This window comes from Bufo bufo, chromosome 4 (genome assembly GCF_905171765.1).
Source record: "Bufo bufo chromosome 4, aBufBuf1.1, whole genome shotgun sequence".
Classification (NCBI taxonomy): Eukaryota; Metazoa; Chordata; class Amphibia; order Anura; family Bufonidae; genus Bufo; species Bufo bufo.
In genome coordinates, this window is record NC_053392.1 from 406,905,176 (window position 1) to 406,922,749 (window position 17,574).

Consider the following 17,574-nt stretch of genomic DNA (forward strand, 5'->3'; position numbering starts at 1 on the left):
GTGACATGTACCCCCTTTTGCCGTGAATGAACCCCTGCTGTGCCTGGGTGACATGGGCCTAAATCTCTCAAAATCCTCTGTTCTATTGCTGGGTGACATGAACCCCCTTTTGCCGTAAATTAACCCCTATTGTGCCTGGGTGACAGGGGCCTAAATCTCTCAAACTCCTCTGTTCTATTGCTGGGTTACAAGAACCCACTTTTGCCGTGAATGAACCCCTGCTGTGCAATGGTGACAGGGGCCTAAATCTCTCAAAATCCTCTGTTCTATTGCTGGGTGACAAGAACTCACTTTTGTCGTGAATGAACCCCTGCTGTGCCTGGGTGACATGGGCCTAAATCTCTCAAAATCCTCTGTTCTATTGCTGGGTGACATGAACCCCCTTTTGCCGTAAATTAACCCCTATTGTGCCTGGGTGACAGGGGCCTAAATCTCTCAAAATCGTCTGTTCTATTGCTGGGTTACAAGAACCCACTTTTGCCGTGAATGAACCCCTGCTGTGCCTGGGTGACATGGGCCTAAATCTCTCAAAATCCTCTGTTCTATTGCTGGGTGACAAGATCCCCCTTTTGCCGTGAATGAACCCCTGCTCTGCATTGCTGACAGGGAACTAAATTTAGTGAAAACATCTGTTACTGATCGGAAGATGCGCGACTACAAGCGCATGCTGCTGATGGCATTCCCACCTGACAGCGGGGGCACAGTGGAAGCACAAGGCGAAGGCAGTGGAGGAGGAAGAGGTCGCCAACGCAGCTGGGGCACCGCCAGCACCTGAGAAGGCAGGGTTAGCATGGCCCAAATCTGGAAAAGCTTTGTCAGCCTTGGAGGTGCTGACCTGCCCTGCAGCCAGTGTATAGTGTGAACGTGTGTTTAGCACGGCAGAGAGCATTATCACAGGCCACAGCCAATGTGGACAAGCTTACGTTTATTAAAATGAACCAGGCATTGATCCCACAGGACTTGTCCGTACCTTGTGCAGAATAGACATTTAAACCAGCCTAAACCATCCATTCTTGTACTCATGTGCACTTATTCTTTGTTTTAATTTGTTATATGTCCCAATATAAAAAATAACACAAATCAGTGTTGGCTACCTATTCCTCCTTCACCGCCGCTTCCACCTACACCGCCACGTCAACCTACACTGCCACATCCACCCATCCACCGCCTCCTCAACCTCCTACTCCTAGATCCAGATTGTTATTTTTAATTTTTCTGTATTTTATGTTATTTTAAGTCATTTCCCTATCCACATTTGTTTGCAGAACAGTTGCCATGCTCTTAAGCACATTTTGATGCCTTTTGCAGCCCTCTAGCCCTTTCCAGGACTATTTTAGAGCCATTTAGTGCCCAAAAGTTCGGGTCCCCATTGACTTCAATGGGGTTCGGAGTCAAGTTCGGGTCCCGAACCCAAACTTTTTTTTCAAGTTCGGCCGAACTCGTCGAACCCGAACATCCAGGTGTCCGCTCAACTCTACAAGCGATCAAAAAGTCATACGCACCCCAAAATAGTGCCAATCAAACCGTCATCTCATCCCGCAAAAATCATACCCTACCCAAGATATTTGCCCAAAAACTGAAAAACCTATGGCTCTCAGACTATGGAGACACTAAAACATGATTTTTTTTGTTTCAAAAATGAAATCATTGTTTAAAACTTACATAAATAAAAAAATAGTATACATATTAGGTATCGCTGCGTCCGTGACAACCTGCTCTATAAAAATATTACATGATCTAACTAGAGATGTCCCGAACTATTCGCCGGCGAACAGTTCCCGGCGAACGTAGCTTGTTCGCGTTCGCCGCATTCGCCGCAGCGGGCGAACATATGCGATGTTCGGTCCGCCCCCTATTCATCATCATTGAGCAAACTTTGACCCTGTACCTCACAGTCAGCAGACACATTCCAGCCAATCAGCAGCATACCCTCCCTCCCAGACCCTCCCACCTCCTGGACAGCATCCATTTTAGATTCATTCGGAAGCTGCAGTCTTAGGCCTCATGCACACGGCCGTTGTGTGCGTCCGCGGCCGTTGTTCCGTTTTCCGTTTTTTTTCGCAGACCCATTGACTTTCAATGGGTCCGTGGAAAAATCTGAAAATGCACCGTTTAGCTTCCGCGTCCGTGATGCGTTTTTCCAGTCCGTATTTTTTTCACGGACAATGGTTCACGGACCCATTCAAGTCAATGGGTCCGTGAAAAATCACGGATGCACACAAGATAGTCATCCGTGTTCGTGATCCGTGTCCGTTTTTCCTATCATTTTCAATGCAAACTTGACTTAGTTTTCTTTTCCACTTTTCATGTCCGTGGATCCTCCAAAAATCAAGGAAGATGCACGGGAGAAAAAACGGTCACAGATCACGGAACAACGGAAATCCGTTTTGCGGACCGCAAAAAAAAACGGTCGTGTGCATGAGGCCTAAGTGAGAGGAGGGACAGTGTAGCTGCTGCAGATTTAATAGGGAAATCGATAGATAGGCCAGTGTATTCAGTGTCCACTCCAGTCCTGAAAGACTCATCTGATCTCTGATGTAAGGACAGCGTCCTGACAGCACCCCAAAAAGCCCTTTTGAGGGCTAGTACATCAGTCTGCTTTTTTTTTTTTTCCTCTGTAATCTAATTGCAGTTGCCTGCCAGCGTGTGTGTCAGGCCCTGCCAGTGCACAGTGTCACCAGTGCAACTCATATCTGGTGGAACAGTAGATTACATTTAAAAAAACAACAACAATTTTGACTGTAATATAATAGCAGTCAGTTGCCTGCAAGCGTGTGTGTTTCAGGCCCTGCAATTGCGCAATGTCACCAGTGCCACTCATATTTGGTGTCACAATAGATTACATAAAAAAAAAAAAACTATTTGGACTGTAATATAATAGCAGTCAGTTGCCTGCAAGCGTGTGTGTTTCAGGCCCTGCAAGTGCACAGTGTCACCAGTGCAACTCATATCTGGTGTCACAGTAGATTACATAAAAAAAAACAAAAAACTATTTTGACTGTAATATAATAGCAGTCAGATACCTGAAAGCGTGTGTGTTTCAGGCCCTGCAAGTGCACAGTGTCACCAGTGCCACTCATATCTAGTGTCTAGGGATGAGCGAACCCGAACTGTATAGTTCGGGTTCGTACTGAATTTTGGGGTGTCCGTGACACGGATCCGAACCCGAACATTTTCGTAAAAGTTTGGGTTCGGTGTTTGGCGCTTTCTTGGCGCTTTTTGAAAGGCTGCAAAGCAGCCAATCAACAAGCATCATACTACTTACCCCAAGAGGCCATCACAGCCAGGCCTACTATTGGCATGGCTGTGATTGGCCAGTGCAGCATGTGACCCAGCCTCTATATAAGCTTGGGTCACGTAGCGCTGCACGTCACTCTGCTGATACAAGCGTAGGGAGAGGTTGCAGCTGCGACGTTAGGGCGAGATTAGGCAGTGATTAACTTCTCCAAAAGACTTCCTTCAGTGATCGATCTACAGCTGTGGATCATTGAACTGCTGCTATTCAATTACTCAGTGTTTTTAGGCTGCCCAGAGCGTTTTTATATCACTTTTTTCTGGGGTGATCGGCGGCCATTTTGTGGCTTGTGGTGCGCCAGCACAAGCTACCACCAAGTACATTTAACCATCAATAGTGTGGTTATTTTTTGCTATATCCTACATCAGGGTCAAGCTTTCATCAAGTGCATTTAACCATCAATAGTGTGGTTATTTTTTGGCCATATACTACATCAGGGGCAAGCTGAGCCTGTGTCACCCAAGTGCATTTAACCATCAATAGTGTGGTTATTTTTTGGCCATATACTACATCAGGGTCAAGCTTTCATCAAGTGCATTTAACCATCAATAGTGTGGTTATTTTTTGGACATATACTACATCAGGGGAAAGTTGAGCCTGTCACCCAGCGCCTAAAAAATAGGCCTCACATTTATATTCATCCAAATCTGTACTGTTTAAGCAGGTCAAGTTATTTTTTGTGACCGTCAAAGCACAGTTTTTGTTCTGGGTTGAAAAACAATTCCCAAATTTGCAATTCTCAAAATTAGTGGTTTCTGCTGTATCAGGCCTACTTTAAATCTATCCCTAAAAGGGTATATTATATTCAAGGTGCTGATAGGGTAATTCTCAAAGACTTAACACACACGCTACAGTGCAAATCCAAGTCTAATTCTGTGATTAAACGTATACCTGTCACCCAGCACCTAAAAAATAGGCCTCACATTTATATTCATCCAAATCTGTACTGTCTTAGCTGGTCAAGTTATTTTTTGTGACCGTCAAAGCACAGTTTTTGTTCTGGGTTGAAAAACAATTCCCAAATTTGCAATTCTCAAAATTAGTGGTTTCTGCTGTATCAGGCCTACTTTAACCACCTCCGGACCGCCTAACGCAGGATCGCGTTCCGGAGGTGGCAGCGCTGCGCACAGTCACGCATACATGCGTCATCTCGCGAGACGCGAGACTTCCTGTGAACGCGCGCACACAGGCGCGCGCGCTCACAGGAACGGAAGGTAAGAGAGTTGATCTCCAGCCTGCCAGCGGCGATCGTTCGCTGGCAGGCTGGAGATGTGTTTTTTTTAACCCCTAACAGGTATATTAGACGCTGTTTTGATAACAGCGTCTAATATACCTGCTACCTGGTCCTCTGGTGGTCCCCTTTGTTTGGATCGACCACCAGAGGACACAGGTAGCTCAGTAAAGTAGCACCAAGCACCACTACACTACACTACACCCCCCCCGTCACTTATTAACCCCTTTTTAGCCCCTGATCACCCCTGATCACCCCATATAGACTCCCTGATCACCCCCCTGTCATTGATTACCCCCTGTCATTGATCAACCCCCTGTAAAGCTCCATTCAGACGTTCGCATGATTTTTACGGATCCACTGATAGATGGATCGGATCCGCAAAACGCATCCAGACGTCTGAATGAAGCCTTACAGGGGCGTGATCAATGACTGTGGTGATCACCCCATATAGACTCCCTGATCACCCCCCCTGTCATTGATTACCCCCCTGTCATTGATTACCCCCCTGTAAAGCTCCATTCAGATGTCTGCATGATTTTTACGGATGCACTGATAGATGGATCGGATCCGCAAAACGCATCCGGACGTCTGAATGAAGCCTTACAGGGGCATGATCAATGACTGTGGTTATCACCCCATATAGACTCCCTGATCACCCCCCTGTCATTGATTACCCCCCTGTAAAGCTCCATTCAGATGTCCGCATGATTTTTACGGATCCACTGATAGATGGATCGGATCCGCAAAACGCATCCGGACGTCTGAATGAAGCCTTACAGGGGCGTGATCAATGACTGTGGTGATCACCCCATATAGACTCCCTGATCACCCCCCTGTCATTGATCACCCCCCTGTCATTGATTACCCCCCTGTCATTGATTACCCCCCCTGTCATTGATCACCCCCCTGTAAAGCTCCATTCAGATGTCCGCATGATTTTTACGGATGCACTGATAGATGGATCGGATCCGCAAAACGCATCCGGACGTCTGAATGAAGCCTTACAGGGGCGTGATCAATGACTGTGGTGATCACCCCATATAGACTCCCTGATCACCCCCCTGTCATTGATCACTCCCCCTGTCATTGATCACCCCCCTGTCATTGATCACCCCCCCTGTCATTGATCACCCCCCCTGTCATTGATCACCCCCCTGTAAGGCTCCATTCAGACATTTTTTTGGCCCAAGTTAGCGGAATTTTTATTTTTTTTCTTACAAAGTCTCATATTCCACTAACTTGTGTCAAAAAATAAAATCTCACATGAACTCACCATACCCCTCACGGAATCCAAATGCGTAACATTTTTTAGACATTTATATTCCAGACTTCTTCTCACGCTTTAGGGCCCCTAGAATGCCAGGGCAGTATAAATACCCCACATGTGACCCCATTTCGGAAAGAAGACACCCCCAGGTATTCCGTGAGGGGCATATTGAGTCCATGAAAGATTGAAATTTTTGTCCCAAGTTAGCGGAAAGGGAGACTTTGTGAGAAAAAAATAAAAAATATCAATTTCCGCTAACTTGTGCCAAAAAAAAAAAAATTCTATGAACTCGCCATGCCCCTCATTGAATACCTTGGGGTGTCTTCTTTCCAAAATGGGGTCACATGTGGGGTATTTATACTGCCCTGGCATTCTAGGGGCCCCAAAGCGTGAGAAGAAGTCTGGTATCCAAATGTCTAAAAATGCCCTCCTAAAAGGAATTTGGGCACCTTTGCGCATCTAGGCTGCAAAAAAGTGTCACACATCTGGTATCGCCGTACTCAGGAGAAGTTGGGGAATGTGTTTTGGGGTGTCATTTTACATATACCCATGCTGGGTGAGAGAAATATCTTGGTCAAATGCCAACTTTGTATAAAAAAATGGGAAAAGTTGTCTTTTGCCAAGATATTTCTCTCACCCAGCATGGGTATATGTAAAATGACACCCCAAAACACATTCCCCACCTTCTCCTGAATACGGCGATACCACATGTGTGACACTTTTTTGCAGCCTAGGTGGGCAAAGGGGCCCATATTCCAAAGAGCACCTTTAGGATTTCACAGGTCATTTACCTACTTACCACACATTAGGGCCCCTGGAAAATGCCAGGGCAGTATAACTACCCCACAAGTGACCCCATTTTGGAAAGAAGACACCCCAAGGTATTCCGTGAGGGGCATGGCGAGTTCCTAGAATTTTTTATTTTTTGTCACAAGTTAGTGGAAAATGATGATTTTTTTTTTTTTTCATACAAAGTCTCATATTCCACTAACTTGTGACAAAAAATAAAAACTTCCATGAACTCACTATGCCCATCAGCGAATACCTTGGGGTCTCTTCTTTCCAAAATGGGGTCACTTGTGGGGTAGTTATACTGCCCTGGCATTCTAGGGGCCAAAATGTGTGGTAAGGAGTTTGAAATCAAATTCTGTAAAAAATGACCTGTGAAATCCGAAAGGTGCTCTTTGGAATATGGGCCCCTTTGCCCACCTAGGCTGCAAAAAAGTGTCACATATCTGGTATCTCCGTACTCAGGAGAAGTTGGGGAATGTGTTTTGGGGTGTCATTTTACATATACCCATGCTGGGTGAGAGAAATATCTTGGCAAAAGACAACTTTTCCCATTTTTTTATACAAAGTTGGCATTTGACCTAGGTGGGCAAAGGGGCCCATATTCCAAAGAGCACCTTTCGGATTTCACAGGTCATTTTTTACAGAATTTGATTTCAAACTCCTTACCACACATTTGGGCCCCTAGAATGCCAGGGCAGTATAACTACCCCACAAGTGACCCCATTTTGGAAAGAAGAGACCCCAAGGTATTTCGTGATGGGCATAGTGAGTTCATAGAAGTTTTTATTTTTTGTCACAAGTTAGTGGAATATGAGACTTTGTAAGAAAAGAAAAAAAAAAGAAAAAATCATCATTTTCCGCTAACTTGTGACAAAAAATAAAAAGTTCTATGAACTCACTATGCCCATCAGCGAATACCTTAGGGTGTGTACTTTCCGAAATGGGGTCATTTGTGGGGTGTTTGTACTGTCTGGGCATTGTAGAACCTCAGGAAACATGACAGGTGCTCAGAAAGTCAGAGCTGCTTCAAAAAGCGGAAATTCACATTTTTGTACCATAGTTTGTAAACGCTATAACTTTTACCCAAACCATTTTTTTTTTTTACCCAAACATTTTTTTTTTATCAAAGACATGTAGAACAATAAATTTAGAGCAAAATTTCTATATGGATCTCGTTTTTTTTGCAAAATTTTACAACTGAAAGTGAAAAATTTCATTTTTTTGCAAAAAAATCGTTAAATTTCGATTAATAACAAAAAAAGTAAAAATGTCAGCAGCAATGAAATACCACCAAATGAAAGCTCTATTAGTGAGAAGAAAAGAAGGTAAAATTCATTTGGGTGGTAAGTTGCATGACCGAGCAATAAACGGTGAAAGTAGTGTAGGTCAGAAGTGTAAAAAGTGGCCTGGTCTTTCAGGGTGTTTAAGCACTGGGGGCTGAGGTGGTTAAATCTATCCCTAAAAGGGTATATTAGATTCAAGGTGCTGATAGGGTCATTCTCAAAAACTTAACACACACGCTACAGTGCAAATCCAAGTCTAATTCTGTGATTAAACGTATACCTGTCACCCAGCGCCTAAAAAATAGGCCTCACATTTATATTCAGCTAAATCTGTCATTACTGGTGTGCGTGTATTAGTGTAATACGGTACCTAAATAGATAGCCAGATAGTGTTAGGTGTCTGTAAAAAAATGCCTGAATATTTTTCTTATTGTGGTGAACGGTAACAATGAGGAAAACATCTAGTACGGACGCGGACGTGGACATGGTCGTGGTGGTGTTAGTGGACCCTCTGGTGCTGGGAGAGGACGTAGCCTTTCTGCCACAGCCACACGTCCTAGTGTACCAACTACCTCAGGTCCCAGTAGCCGCCAGAATTTACAGGGATATTTGGTGGGCCCAATGCCGTTCTAAGGATGGTAAGGCCTGAGCAGGTACAGGCATTAGTCAATTGGGTGGCCGACAGTGCATCCAGCACGTTCACATTATCTCCCACCCAGTCTTCTGCAGAAAGCGCACAGATGGCGCATGAAAACCAAGCCCATCAGTCTGTCACATCACCCCCATGCATATCAGGGAAACTGTCTGAGCCTCAAGTTATGCAGCAGTCTCTTATGCTGTTTGAAGACTCTGCTGGCAGGGTTTCTCAAGGGCATCCACCTAGCCCTTCCCCAGGGGTGGAAGAGATAGAATGCACTAACGCACAACCACTTATGTTTCCTGATGATGAGGACATGGGAATACCACCTCAGCACGTCTCTGATGACGAAACACAGGTGCCAACTGCTGCGTCTTTCTGCAGTGTGCAGACTGAACAGGAGGTCAGGGATCAAGACTGGGTGGAAGACGATGCAGGGGACGATGAGGTCCTAGACCCCACATGGAATGAAGGTCATGCCACTGACTTTCACAGTTCAGAGGAAGAGGCAGTGGTGAGACCGAGCCAACAGCGTAGCAAAAGAGGGAGCAGTGGGCAAAATCAGAACACCCGCCGCCAAGAGACTCCGCCTGCTACTGACCGCCGCCATCTGGGACCGAGCACTTCAAAGGCAGCTTCAAGGAGTTCCCTGGCATGGCACTTCTTCAAACAATGTGCTGACGACAAGACCAGAGTGGTTTGCACGCTGTGCCATCAGAGACTGAAGCGAGGCATTAACGTTCTGAACCTTAGCACAACCTGCATGACCAGGCACCTGCATGCAAAGCATGAACTGCAGTGGAGTAAACACCTTAAAAACAAGAAAGTCACTCAGGCTCCCCCTGCTACCTCTTCTGCTGCTGCCGCCTCGGCCTCTTCTGCTGCTGCCGCCGCCTCGGCCTCTTCCTCTGCCTCTGGAGGAACGTTGGCACTTGCCGCCCAGCAAACATGGGATGTACCACCAACACCACCACCTGCGTCACCAAGCATCTCCACCATGTCACACGGCAGCGTTCAGCTCTCCATCTCACAAACATTTGAGAGAAAGCGTAAATTCCCACAAAGCCACCCTCGATCCCTGGCCCTGAATGCCAGCATTTCTAAACTACTGGCCTATGAAATGCTGTCATTTAGGCTGGTGGACACAGACAGCTTCAAACAGCTCATGTCACTTGCTGTCCCACAGTATGTTGTTCCCAGCCGGCACTACTTCTCCAAGAGAGCCGTGCCTTCCCTGCACAACCAAGTATCCGATAAAATCAAGTGTGCACTGCGCAACGCCATCTGTGGCAAGGTCCACCTAACCACAGATACGTTACCAGTAAGCACGGCCAGGGACGCTATATCTCCCTAACTGCACACTGGGTAAATGTAGTGGCGGCTGGGCCCCAGGCAGAGAGCTGTTTGGCGCATGTCCTTCCGCCGCCAAGGATCGCAGGGCAACATTCTTTACCTCCTGTCTCCTCCTCCTCCTACTCAGCTTCCTCCTCCTCTTCTTCCACCTGCTCATCCAGTCAGCCACACACCTTCACCACCAACTTCAGCACAGCCCGGGGTAAACGTCAGCAGGCTGTTCTGAAACTCATATGTTTGGGGGACAGGCCCCACACCGCACAGGAGTTGTGGGGGGGGGGGGTATAGAACAACAGACCGACGAGTGGTTGCTGCCGGTGAGCCTCAAGCCTGGCCTGGTGGTGTGCGATAATGGGCGAAATCTCGTTGCAGCTCTGGGACTAGCCGGTTTGACGCACATCCCTTGCCTGGCGCATGTGCTGAATTTGGTGGTGCAGAAGTTCATTCACAACTACCCCGACATGTCAGAGCTGCTGCATAAAGTGCGGGCCGTCTGTTCGCGCTTCCAGCGTTCACACCCTGCCGCTGCTCGCCTGTCTGCGCTACAGCGTAACTTCGGCCTTCCCGCTCACCGCCTCATATGCGACGTGCCCACCAGGTGGAACTCCACCTTGCACATGCTGGACAGACTGTGCGAGCAGCAGCAGGCCATAGTGGAGTTTCAGCTGCAGCACGCACGGGTCAGTCGCACTGCGGATCAGCCCCACTTCACCACCAATGACTGGGCCTCCATGCGAGACCTGTGTGCCCTGTTGCGCTGTTTCGAGTACTCCACCAACATGGCCAGTGGCGATGACGCCATTATCAGCGTTACAATACCACTTCTATGTCTCCTTGAGAAAACACTTAGGGCGATGATGGAAGAGGAGGTGGCCCAGGAGGAAGAGGAGGAAGAGGAGGAAGAGGGGTCATTTTTAGCACTTTCAGGCCAGTCTCTTCGAAGTGACTCAGAGGGAGGTTTTTTGCAACAGCAGAGGCCAGGTACAAATGTGGCCAGACAGGGCCCACTACTGGAGGATGAGGAGGACGAGGATGAGGAGGAGGTGGAGGAGGATGAGGATGAAGCAGGTTCACAGCAGGGTGGCACCCAACGCAGCTCGGGCCCATCACTGGTGCGTGGCTGGGGGGAAACACAGGACGATGACGATACGCCTCCCACAGAGGACAGCTTGTCCTTACCTCTGGGCAGCCTGGCACACATGAGCGACTACATGCTGCAGTGCCTGCGCAACGACAGCAGAGTTGCCCACATTTTAACGTGTGCGAACTACTGGGTTGCCACCCTGCTGGATCCCCGGTACAAAGACAATGTGCCCACCTTACTTCCTACACTGGAGCGTGATAGGAAGATGCGCGAGTACAAGCGCACGTTGGTAGACGCGCTACTGAGAGCATTCCCAAATGTCACAGGGGAACAAGTGGAAGCCCAAGGCGAAGGCAGAAGAGGAGCAAGAGGTCGCCAACGCAGCTGTGTCACGGCCAGCTCCTCTGAGGGCAGGGTTAGCATGGCAGAGATGTGGAAAAGTTTTGTCACCACGCCACAGCTAACTGCACCACCACCTGATACGGAACGTGTTAGCAGGAGGCAACATTTCAATAACATGTTGGAACAGTACCTGTGCACACCCCTCCACGTACTGACTGATGGTTCGGCCCCATTCCACTTCTGGGTCTCCAAATTGTCCACGTGGCCAGAGCTAGCCTTTTATGCCTTGGAGGTGCTGGCCTGCCCGGCGGCCAGCGTTTTGTCTGAACGTGTATTCAGCACGGCAGGGGGCATCATTACAGACAAACGCAGCCGCCTGTCTACAGCCAATGTGGACAAGCTGACGTTCATAAAAATGAACCAGGCATGGATCCCACAGGACCTGTCCATCCCTTGTGCAGATTAGACATTAACTACCTCCCCTTAACAATATATTATTTTACTCCAGGGCACTTCCTCATTCAATCCTATGTTTATTTTCATTTTACCATTATATTGCGGGGCAACCCAAAGTTGAATGAACCTCTCCTCTGTCTGGGTGCCGGGGCCTAAAAATATCTGACAGTTGCCTGTTCCAGTCGTGGGTGACGTGAAGCCTGATTCTCTGCTATGACATGAAGACTGATTCTCTGCTGACATGAAGCCTGAATCTCTGTTATGGGACCTCTCTCCTCTGCCTGGGTGCCTGGGCCTAAATATGTGACAGTGGCCTGTTCCAGTGGTGGGTGACGTGAAGCCTGATTCTCTGCTATGACATGAAGACTGATTCTCTGCTGACATGAAGCCTGAATCTCTGTTATGGGACCTCTCTCCTCTGCCTGGGTGCCTGGGCCTAAATATGTGACAGTGGACTGTTCCAGTGGTGGGTGACGTGAAGCCTGATTCTCTGCTATGACATGAAGACTGATTCTCTGCTGACATGAATCCTGAATCTCTGTTATGGGACCTCTCTCCTCTGCCTGGGTGGCTGGGCCTAAATATGTGACAGTGGCCTGTTCCAGTGGTGGGTGACGTGAAGCCTGATTCTCTGCTACGACATGAAGACTGATTCTCTGCTGACATGAAGCCTGAATCTCTGTTATGGGACCTCTCTCCTCTGCCTGTGTGCCTGGGCCTAAATATGTGACAGTGGCCTGTTCCAGTGGTGGGTGACGTGAAGCCTGATTCTCTGCTATGACATGAAGACTTATTCTCTGCTGACATGAAGCCTGAATCTCTGTTATGGGACCTCTCTCCGGTGCCTGGGCCTAAATATGTGACAGTGGCCTGTTCCAGTGGTGGGTGACGTGAAGCCTGATTCTCTGCTATGACATGAAGACTGATTCTCTGCTGACATGGAGCCTGAATCTCTGTTATGGGACCTCTCTCCTCTGCCTGGGTGCCTGGGCCTAAATATGTGACAGTGGCCTGTTCCAGTGGTGGGTGACGTGAAGCCTGATTCTCTGCTATGACATGAAGACTGATTCTCTGCTGACATGAAGCCTGAATCTCAGTTATGGGACCTCTCTCCTCTGCCTGGGTGCCTGGGCCTAAATATCTGACAATGGACTGTTCCAGTGTTGGGTGACGTAAAGCCTGATTCTCTCCTATGACATGCAGACTGATTCTCTGCTGACATGAAGCCAGTTTCTCTGTTACGGGACCTCTCTCCTCTGCCTGGGTGCCTGGGCCTAAATATCTGACAATGGACTGTTCCAGTGTTGGGTGACGTAAAGCATGATTCTCTGCTATGACATGCAGACTGATTCTCTGCTGACATGAAGCCAGATTCTCTGTTACGGGACCTCTCTCCTCTGCCTGGGTGCAGAGGAGACGTGTTACAGTGGTGGGTGACGTGAAGCCAGATTCTCTGCTATGGCATGAAAAGACTGATTCTCTGCTGACGTGAAGCCAGATTCTCTGCTATGGGACCTCTCTCCAATTGATATTGGTTAATTTTTATTTATTTTATTTTTATTTTAATTCATTTCCCTATCCACATTTGTTTGCAGGGGATTTACCTATATGTTGCTGCCTTTTGCAGCCCTCTAGCTCTTTCCTGGGCTTTTTAGTGCCGAAAAGTTCGGGTCCCCATTGACTTCAATGGGGTTCGGGACGAAGTTCGTGTCGGGATCGGATCCCGAACCCGAACATTTCCGGGAAGTTCGGCTGAACTTCTCGAACCCGAACATCCAGGTGTTCGCTCAACTCTACTAGTGTCACAGTAGATTACCTAAAAAAATAAAATTTGACTGTCCTCCACGCCCCCTCTCAACCATCCGCCACTCCGTCTCTTGCCTTCAGCAGTTCCTGCTCATCTGCCCACAGTCAGGTGTTTGTAAAAGAAATGTTTGAGCGTAAGAAGCCAATGTCACAGAGTCACCCCCTTGCCCGGTGTCTGACAATGCAGAGGAGTTGGTGACACCGCCACGACTTGCAGGCAGGCCTGCTGCCACCTTCTCTACTCCTCCTACTCCATCCTCCTTTGATAACCTCCTCGGCTGAGTCCTCTTCTGCTGCTGCGTCTTGCTCCACATCAACTGCACCCCCCCAGCTCCCCAGGGGCTATTCCACATCCCGGATAAGACAGTGTCATGCCGTCTTGGGGCTGACTTGCCTGAAAGCAGAGAGTCACATCGGACCAGCACTCCTGTCCGCCATGAACAGGTGGATTAGTGGCTGACTCCGCACCAACTGGAGATCGGCAAAGTGGTGTGTGCTAACGGAAGCAATTTGTTGGCGGCATTGAATTTGGGCAAGTTGACACATGTGCCGTGCATGGCACATGTGTTGAATCTGATCGTACAACGCTTTGTGCATAAGTACCCAGGCTTACAGGACGTCCTCAAGCAGGCCAGGAAGGTGTGTGGCCATTTCAGGCGTTCCTACACGGCCATGGCGCACTTTTCAGATATTCAGCGGCGAAACAACCTGCCAGTGAGGCCCTTGATTTGCGACAACCCAACACGTTGGAATTGAACACTCCTAATGTTCGACCGCCTGCTCCAACAAGAAAAAGCCGTCAACGAGGATTTGTATGACCGGGGTGCTAGGACAGCCTCTGCGGAGCGAGGAACGGGACATGAGTAGCTCGGCATCCAACCTTGTGCAAATGGGGTCTTTCATGCTGTCGTGCCTGTTGATGTTATGTCATGAGTGTGTCAACTATTGACAACTCTTTGCGGTTGTCTAAAATCTATTCCATACACGTCCCCTGATAGGGGACGTAACAGGGATTAAACTGATAGGAATAATACTACTTAACACACCACTCATATCTGGTGGCACAGTACATTGCACAACACACGCGCAGTGCCTCAAGTTGGAGGACCAACCAAGCATCTTTTTCCATCTCCCGGTTCCTAAAATCTATTACATAGACCGGCCCCTGATAGGGGACGTAACAGGGATTAAACTGATAGGAATAGTACTACTTAACATACCACTCATATTGGGATTGCACAGTACATTGCACGGCGCACGCGCAGTGCCCCAAATTGGAAGTAAGAGGACCAACCAAGCATCTTTTTCCATCTCCCGGTTCCTAAAATCTATTCCATACAAGTCCCCTGATAGGGGACGTAACAGGGATTAAACTGATAGGAATAGTACTACTTAAACACACCACTCATATCTGGTGGCACAGTACATTGCAAGCCGTACGCGCAGTGCCCCAAATTGGAAGTAAGAGGACCAACCAAGCATCTTTTTCCATCTCCCGGTTCCTAAAATCTATTCCATACAAGTCCCCTGATAGGGGACGTAACAGGGATTAAACTGATAGGAATAGTACTACTTAAACACACCACTCATATCTGGTGGCACAGTACATTGCAAGCCGTACGCGCAGTGCCCCAAATTGGAAGTAAGAGGACCGACCAAGCATCTTTTTCCATCTCCCGGTTCCTAAAATCTATTCCATACACCGGCCCCTGATAGGGGACAAAACAGAGATTAAACTGTTAAGAATAGATTTTTTTAAATTAAATTATTGTTACTGAATGCTCATGCACAATGGCTGTAGGCTCATGCGTCCTTTTGTGGAGGTGACAAACCTGGTCAGTCAAACCCAAGGCAACATCATCGACCTCATCCCATATGCGTTTTTTCTGGAGCGTTCCCTGCCAAGTGTGCTAGATCAGGCCGTAGATGAGCATGAAGAGGAAGAGTTGTGGTCACCATCACCAGCAGAAGCAGCCTTGTCGTCGTCTATTGCTGGACCTGCGGCAACGCAGAGAGAGGAGTCTAAAGAAGAGGAGTCAGAGGAGGAAGGTGGCTTTGAGGAGGTGGAAGACCAACCACAGCAGGCGTCCCAGGGGGCTTGTCACCTTTCAGGGACCCTTGGTGTTGTACGTGGCTGGGTGGAGGAAGAGACCTTCAATGACATCAGTGAGGACAAGGAACGGGACATGGCTAGCTTGGTATCCAACCTTGTGCAAATGGGCAGTTTGCGGTTGTGCAAATGGACTGTTTGTGTTTTTTTGCGGTGTGTTAAACGGGGAGTTTGGTCTGTCACTGTGAAGCGGGCGTAACCCTTACACTACCTGATAGATGCAACATCATACCTGATGTTTTAAAGCACATTATTCCAAACAATTTAGGAATGTTAGGTGATTTATGCCCTTTATGGATTAAAACCCGACTCTGCGTCAACTACGTAATTTTCCATGCGAGTTCTGCGATGGATCCCCCTCCGGCATGCCACAGTCCAGGTGTTAGTCCCCTTGAAACAACTTTTCCATCACTATTCACCTGCCTATTGAAGTCTATGGCGGTTCGCCCGTTTCATGAACATTTGCGAAAATTTGCGTTCGCCGTTCGGGAACGGAAAATTTTATGTTCGCGACATCTCTAGATCTAACCTGTCAGATGAATGTTGAAAATAACAAAAAATAAAAACTGTGCCAAAACAGCTATTTCTTGTTACCTTGCCTCACAAAAAGTGTAATATAGAGCAACCAAAAATCATATGTACCCTAAACTAGTACCAACAATACTGCCACCCTATCCCGTAGTTTCTAAAATGGGGTCACTTTTTGGGAGTTTCTACTCTAGGGGTGCATCAGGGGGGCTTCAAATGGGATATGGTGTCAAAAAAACGGTCCAGCAAAATCTGCCTTCCAAAACCTGTGGCATTCCTATCCTTCTGCACCCTGCCGTGTGCCCGTGCAGCGGTTTACGACCACATATGGGGTGTTTCTGTAAACTACAGAATCAGAGACATAAATATTGAGTTTTGTTTGGCTTTTAACCCTTGCTTTGTAACTGGAAAAAAATTATTAAAATGGAAAATCTGCCAAAAAAGTGAAATTTTGAAATTGTATCTCTATTTTCCATTAAATCTTGTGGAACATCTAAAGGGTTAACAAAGTTAGTAAAATCCGTTTTTAATACCTTGAGGGGTGTATTTTCTTAGATGGGGTCACTTTTATGGCGTTTCTACTCTAGGGGTGCATCAGGGGAGCGTCAAATGGGACATGGTGTCAAAAAAAAACAGTCCAGCAAAATCTGCCTTCCAAAAACCATACGGCGCACCTTTCCCTCTATGCCCTACTGTGTGCCCGTACAGTAGTTTATGGCCACATATGGGGTGTTTCTGCAAACTACAGAATCGGGGCAATAAATATAGCATTTTGTTTGGCTGTTAACCCTTGCTTTGTTACTGGAAATATTGATTAAAATGGAAAATTGCCCAAAAATCTAAACTCTTGTGGAGCACCTAAAGGGTTAACAATGTTTGTAAAATCAGTTTTGAATACCTTGAGGGCTGTTTTTTCTAGAATGGGGTCATTTTTGGGTGGTTTCTATTATGTAAGCCTCACAAAGTGACTTCAGACCTGAACTGATCCCTAAAAATTGGGTTTTTGAAAATTTGTAACATCCCCCAAAAATAAAATAACATACCCAAATTGATCCAAACATGAAGTAGACATATGGGGACTGTGAAGCAATAACTATTTTTGTAGGTATTACTATGCATTATAGAAGTAGAGAAATTGAAACTTGGAAATTTGGAATTTTTTAAAAAAATTGGTAAATATGGTATTTTTTTATAAATAAAAAAGATTTTTTTTTACTTCATTTTACCAGTGTCATGAAGTACAATATGTGACGAAAAAACTTTCTCAGAATGGCCTGGATAAGTCAAAGTGTTTTAAAGTTATCACCACTTAAAGTGACACTGGTCAGATTTGCAAAAAATGGCCTGGTCCTTAAGGTGAAATATGGATGTGTCCTAAAGGGGTTAT